Raw genomic sequence first — 6320 nt, forward strand, 5'->3', positions numbered from 1 at the left:
ATCTGTCCTTTGGCTTGACTACTTAATTAATTAATTAACCAGCTAATTAATGTTGAATTTTCTGATGGAGCTCAGACGACCCCACATAGCCCAGTTGCAACCTTTTCCCACTGCTTTTTCCAGATAGCTAAATTACTCCAGCCTCAGAAACAGGGAACTGTTTCCAGAGCTGTGAATTAGCCGAAGGCCACCCACGCATTCCTTTTTAATTTCCGCTGCGCAGAGCTTAATATTGGTAGGCATAAAAATACAGGACTTCCAAGAAAACTTATCAAAAATATGCTGAAATAAAGTTATGGGCACGTAAAACATTCTTATTCTATACCTTGAAAGTATTTTCACCCCAGAACATTGTAAATAATTCTAGCAGTATTTAACATTGCCCCAGTAATACAGTATTCACGTAAAGGTCTACTTTGGTATTTTGAAGTGAAATCAAATCCTTGAAGAGAATGGATGGCTTTCTTTTTTCCCCCACAAATCGTTCCAGAGAAGGTGCTGAAACCAAATTCTTTCTATAAAGCTATTTATGTGTTTTATGTTTAACTTGCAAAAATCCATCGCATAAAGGAATTAGGCACGGAGGTCATCTCCCAGTATATTAAAATGTAGCATGAGGTGTTTGTTGTTGTTTTTTAAAATTAGAAATACAGAAACAGTTGTTTCCATCAGCTCAAATGGAGAGCTTTTATGGTTTGTAGCCACAGTAAAATGTTTGTTGCATTTTGAATGCAACAATATTGCACCTCTGGTTTGGCCCTAGCAGGAAAAATTAAAAATGATTTTTCCTGACCCCAATTCACAGCAACACACTCTGAACGTTTACCTAGTCCAGGGGTAGGCAACCTCGGCTCTTTTATGACTCATGGACTTCAACTCCCAGAATTCCTGAGCCAGCTTGGCTGGCTCAGGAATTCTGGGAATTGAAATCCATGAGTGATAAAAGAGCCGAGGTTGCCTACCCCTGGCCTAGTCTTTCCTCAACAGCAAAAGTACAAAGTAGCCTCCTTTGAAGCACAGAGTGTTTGGCTGTTTGAAACAAATCTCTGGTAAAATGTAACTTTGAAGGCCAGAGAGAGAAACATCCAGTCCCTAAGTTTACAGACGCCTTTGGTGAGGGAGCAGGGGGTCTACCCAGGGCAAGTATTGTCAAGTTTACTGGAAACGAGGCCTCAGAAGCAGCAATATGGGAGCAAACGCACAGGAACACAACTTTAATGACCCCCCCCCCCCTGTAGGGGTAGCCTTCACGGCCCTTCTGCGGCTGGACGCCATCTTCAGCAGCGGCGTCCGTGGTGGGACCCCTCCCCATTGGGAGAAAACCCTACAGAGAATTCGGCCTCTTCAAGTCATTCGGTGCTCCTTAACCTGACCGAGGGGCCAACTTTGACATCATTTTTGGCTTGTGATGATAGTTGTGTTTGCACTTTGGAGTCTGATCAAAATTAGCCCTTCTATGAACTGGTAGCATGATAGTCCAGAGCACCTTATCTTAAATTTAATCCCACCTGGGTACATTTTTTGAAGCTGTATTTTCATACTTATTTCCTCCCAATTGTTCCAAACTGTAATGCTCTTTACCCTGTGGATTTCTCCTGTTTAAAACATCCGATTTGATTGTTCGCTTTTCACTTAAAGGAGTAATGTTTGTTGTATTACCATTTTTTTTTTAAATTTCCCAACCAGGATTCTATTTATTTGCCTTTATGGGGGGTTTCCTACTTGGAGTAGAAAAGTAGTAAAGTAAGACGGACGATTTCAAAATCTGGCATGTATCATTTTGTAAATTGGGAATACCTGACGTGCTTTAAGGATGTCAGTGGGCAGTAAGTTTGTATTAGACTGAGGCCCTGGCTGAGTTAAAGTTTTCCTGTTGTTGTCTTCAAACTTGGCCTTTTTACGACTTGTGGACTCCAACTCCCAGAATTCTGGCTGAGGAATTCTGGGAGTTGAAGTCCACAAGTCGTAAAAAGGCCACGTTTGAAGACCCCTGATCTAGCCTATTAAGAACTGTCATGTATTGCCCCAGCACTTAACAGATATTTAAATTAATATCTGCATACTCCCATTTTGCAATCCCCAGTTTCTGGGATTGCCTTCCTTTCTGCTTCCTAAGTAATGGTGGGCCTCTGTCCTCATTGGCCACAAAAGCAAAGGGCATCTGTGACCACAGAGCTGGCCACTATCTGCTGAATTGGGCAGGGGTCTCTTGCTATGAGGAAGAAAACAGGAGTGCTAAGATCCTGAAAACACATATTTTTCAGGAGGAAATCTGCAAGTTATCTTGGCCCCCCCCACTCCCTGATTTATATTTGTTCTGATTTGCTAAGTCTGGATTAGATTCCACCTCCAATACAGGGATGTCACTTGACCATCTTGTGGCTAAAGCCAAGCTTTCAGAGACCAAAAAAATATCCCTGCCCTCACAGTGGAGGGCAGTCTTTCAGTCCCAAGTGGCCTCGCTTGGCTTTGGGACAGGGGTCTTTAAACTTGGCCCTTTTACCACTTGTGGACTTCAACTCCCAGAATTCCCCAGCCAGGCACGCTGGCTGAGGAATTCTGGGAGTTGAAGTCCACACGTCGTAAAAGGGCCAAGTTTGAAGAGCCCTGCTTTAGGATATCTGACTGTAAACAAGAAACCATACACGTCTAACAGCTCTTATTTCTTTAGTTATATGCTAAACGTGGCTGCTCTTTTGCCGAACCAAACCAAAAGGAGAATAGTGATTGGGCTAAAGTGGTTCACTTTGATACATGGCACAGAGGTTTTGGTTTTGGTTTTTCCCCCGTCCCTAAACGGTGATGTTTGAAGACTTGAATATTCCTTTTGCATAACGGTTTGAAGCACAGATGTGGTGTAAGTAAAGAAGGGATTAGTTCCAATGTGAACATGGATTTAATTTATATTGTTTTGTACGTCCTGTGTTACACTGTTGAAGCATTCAATAAAATCTAAAGATTAACTAAGCGGTGCACTTGCGTCTCAGTCACTGTCTAACAAAAGCAAAAATCTCTCTTTTGTCTCTTGTTTGACTTCACAGAGGCTCTAGAACAGGGCTCCTCAACCTTGGCAACTTTTAAGACTTGTGGACTTCAACTCCCAGAATTCCTCAGCCAGGCACGCTGGCTGAGGAATTCTGGAAGTTGAAGTCCACAAGTCTTAAAGTTGCCAAGGCTGAGGAACCCCTGCTCTAGAATAGCCGTTTCCAAGCCTACCACCACACAACAGGTCTAATGCTGCGAGTCGATTTAGAAAGACTTTTCAGTGCCCAAAAATATTTTGCTGCCTCCCTCCATGTTCGCTGATCAAAGAAATCAAAAGCAAAGTTCAGCCTTTGCTGGAGTGGAGGCGTTAAACCCTCCCAAGTCTTTTCCTGAAGAACCAGGGTTAGAAAAGCTACATTTACAATGACACCCGGCATGGTTTGATTTCCCGCCAACTGCTTAATCCACTCTGACTCGCCTCAGCTGTTTTGAGATCAAATGCTTGCTGCCCTCTGCTGATGAACTTGCTTAATTAAGCTTTCAGTCATTCTAAAAAAAAACCAAACAAACCAGGATTTCTCTTTTAACCATGCATTTGGCTGTCAACATATTCCCTACTCCCAGAATTGCCTCTGAATGCTAGTTTGAACTTGTTCAGTCACTGCTACGCTGTACGGCGGTCGGTTGTCAGAAACCATAAGAGATGGCCCTATTAAATTAGGATGATGTGTATTAAATTACTTCCTAAATCCTTAAGTGTCCAATAAGTAACATCAAATCAAGACCAAGCTGTGGAAACAGCACTACAATCCCCCAGCCACCAAGGAGACAAAATCATTGCAACTGGATTTAGATTCTCAAATAACGATCCCATCTGTGATCTACTTGCCGCTGAGAAGTCCATGTAAAGTACAAAATGAACAAGGTTGAAAGCAGGTTTGTATATTTGGTGCGTAATTAAAAAACAGTTAAGCAACGGGTTTGGTAATCTCACTTAAGTTAGTGCCTTAGCAATCTCACCGTTCTCCAAATTCCGCTTTCTTCCTTGAGCAGTTATGTTTCACTGACTTTCTCTTTGAAGCAATATTAACGTGTATATGGAGAGGGATAGCCCACGGAGGGTTATGCCCACCTTTTTCTTAGATTTAGGATGAAATTCAGGGTCTTCTGGCTATAAACTTATCAGTATATAAATAGGGGTATTCCTCCTTGGACTCTTGATAAGAGAGCGTATGAACTTAGCCACTGAAATGGTTTAGAAGGGACCAGCTGAATTATACAGCTTTTTTTTTAATTTTCATTTTTTTTCTCCCAGTAGAAATTCAAAGATGTTGTGGCTTGCCTCAGTTGTTTAGGTTTCTACACACATACAAACACACCCCTTTTGTTTCTCTGCATGACTTCACCGCCTTTCTTATCCAAGGCATTTTAGAAAAAGCTTCTTTTACTGAGTCTCAGCTATTATGTTACTAAGCCATGGTTTGTTAAGGCCAGAATGATTGGGCTCACTCTGAAGTGCTGATGAGCCTGATCCCAGCTAAGTGGGGGTGGAAATCCTGACCCAGAGCCTGGATAGTTGAGGGTCTGGCAAGAATTTCCTCTAAAGGCGTGAAGATTGAGCTGGGAGCCCAGCCATTAGGAGCCAGGAATGCTCCAACTTTCTGGAAAGTTCTCTTCACGATGGGGATGGGAAAAAAGGCTATCTAGCCACAGTGTGACTAGCAGGGGGGGATGAGAGGGACCACCCCCCCAAAAGAAATAGTACATCACTGACTTTCTAGGGGTTTTTTGAGGAGCACAACCCAACGGATGTAATTCACTCCCATTGAACGGGGGTAACTGGATCTGTGGATCCAGCAGGGATCTGTTGTGTGTTGAGAGTCCAAGGACGAGAGAGTGAGTCACCATGCAATTCCACTGAGCTGACTCATCTTCCGTCAGGAAAAAATCACATGTGTAGGGAAGGCGGGTGGAAATTCCTGCCTGCCAGGGGGGAAAAACCAAGCCTTTAATCCTGGCTCTAAATTACATCTGAGTGCTGGAAGCAAATTCCAGAGGTTTTTTTTTTCCTGAAGGAACAGGTAACACTTCAAGGAATTATCTTTTTGCCATTAATTCAGCAAACCTTGCCAGCCAATAGCACCGTGCACTGTTCCATCTGTTGATTAATATCTGTATAACACGTTGCTGGTTTGCGCTTTAATGAAGGTTTTTTTTCCCCTCAACTCTGGCTGGGGACTGTATGAAGAAAAACCCAGTTTCAAAGTATGGGCCTTCCCAAGGATATACCCTCCTTCCTAAGCGCCTGAGTTTGGTCAACTCAAAGTTTCTCTTGCTCAAAATACTACATTTCTATCTTTTTTTCCCTCTAGTCTCACAGCAACCCAAGCCTTGATACGTTCTCCAAAGCCTCACCTAAAATGATTTCATGCTTGGAAGTGAAGAACTGTACCTTATGAAACCTTGTTTAAACTTTAGTTTTCTGCATTACAGGGGTTTTTTGGGGGGTAAGTTACAGCTATAACCATTGCACTGATATTTGCAAAATGTTACAGCAATGAATCTAGTCTAGTTTTGCTTAGCAACTTGTTTTGTAACAGCTCACGTTAGAACCATCTTTTTTTTTTAACCACGGACAGATGATCATCTGCTCCAAATTATCCGAAATGTCAAGATTGGCCCTTCATCCAAATTGACAACGAGCTCCCGGTATTTTCTTTCAAGTAAGCCTACTAGCAATTGTAGCCTGATGCTATACATACTTACTTTGCAAGGATCCTTGCTATCCGTAGCATTCATTTGGGATACTCTCAGCTACACAGATCGAGAATTTCAGCCTGTAAATTATAAAGCCCGCTTGGGGACTGATCATCCAAAAGCAAAAGTTATAAACGTAAAAACAAAAACCTTATTTTGATTAAATATGAGTGACAAAATTTGCTTACTGTGAATTAAGTCCTCTGACATTCAATGGGTTTTACTTCCAAAAAGTGAGTTTATTTACTTGATTTAGGTATTGTCCTCCAAATCCCAAGTGATTCTCGATTGGGTAAATGCAACTCTATAGTTATATTGCCCCGTACGTCACGGCCTTTTTTATATAATGCCAAGGAATTTAGGGCCCTGTTCCTGCTAATGATTTGTAAATTGCAAGAGATGGTGAGGGCTTTTTAACTTTTAGTCCATTGAGAGCAGTTCCTTAACACACACACCCTTTAAGACAGAGCATTTAAAGAATTTCTCCTTCATTAGATAGAAGCAGCAAAATAGCCCTTGACCTGCATACTATTGTCTATTGTTTTAGCAAAAGAGGTGATTCTGTCTTGTCAGCTGCC

At 42.1% G+C, this 6320-nt stretch overlaps 1 protein-coding gene across 1 annotated transcript in view; it reads right to left on the reverse strand.

The window, feature by feature from the left end:
* The window catches only part of COMTD1 (catechol-O-methyltransferase domain containing 1), a 581650-nt gene that overhangs the window by 535715 nt on the left and 39615 nt on the right, over nucleotides 1-6320 (reverse strand). The gene's annotated exons all lie outside the window — the stretch shown is intronic.

This window comes from Vipera berus (assembly GCF_964194415.1).
Source record: "Vipera berus genome assembly, chromosome: 5".
NCBI classification, from domain to species: domain Eukaryota; kingdom Metazoa; phylum Chordata; class Lepidosauria; order Squamata; family Viperidae; genus Vipera; species Vipera berus.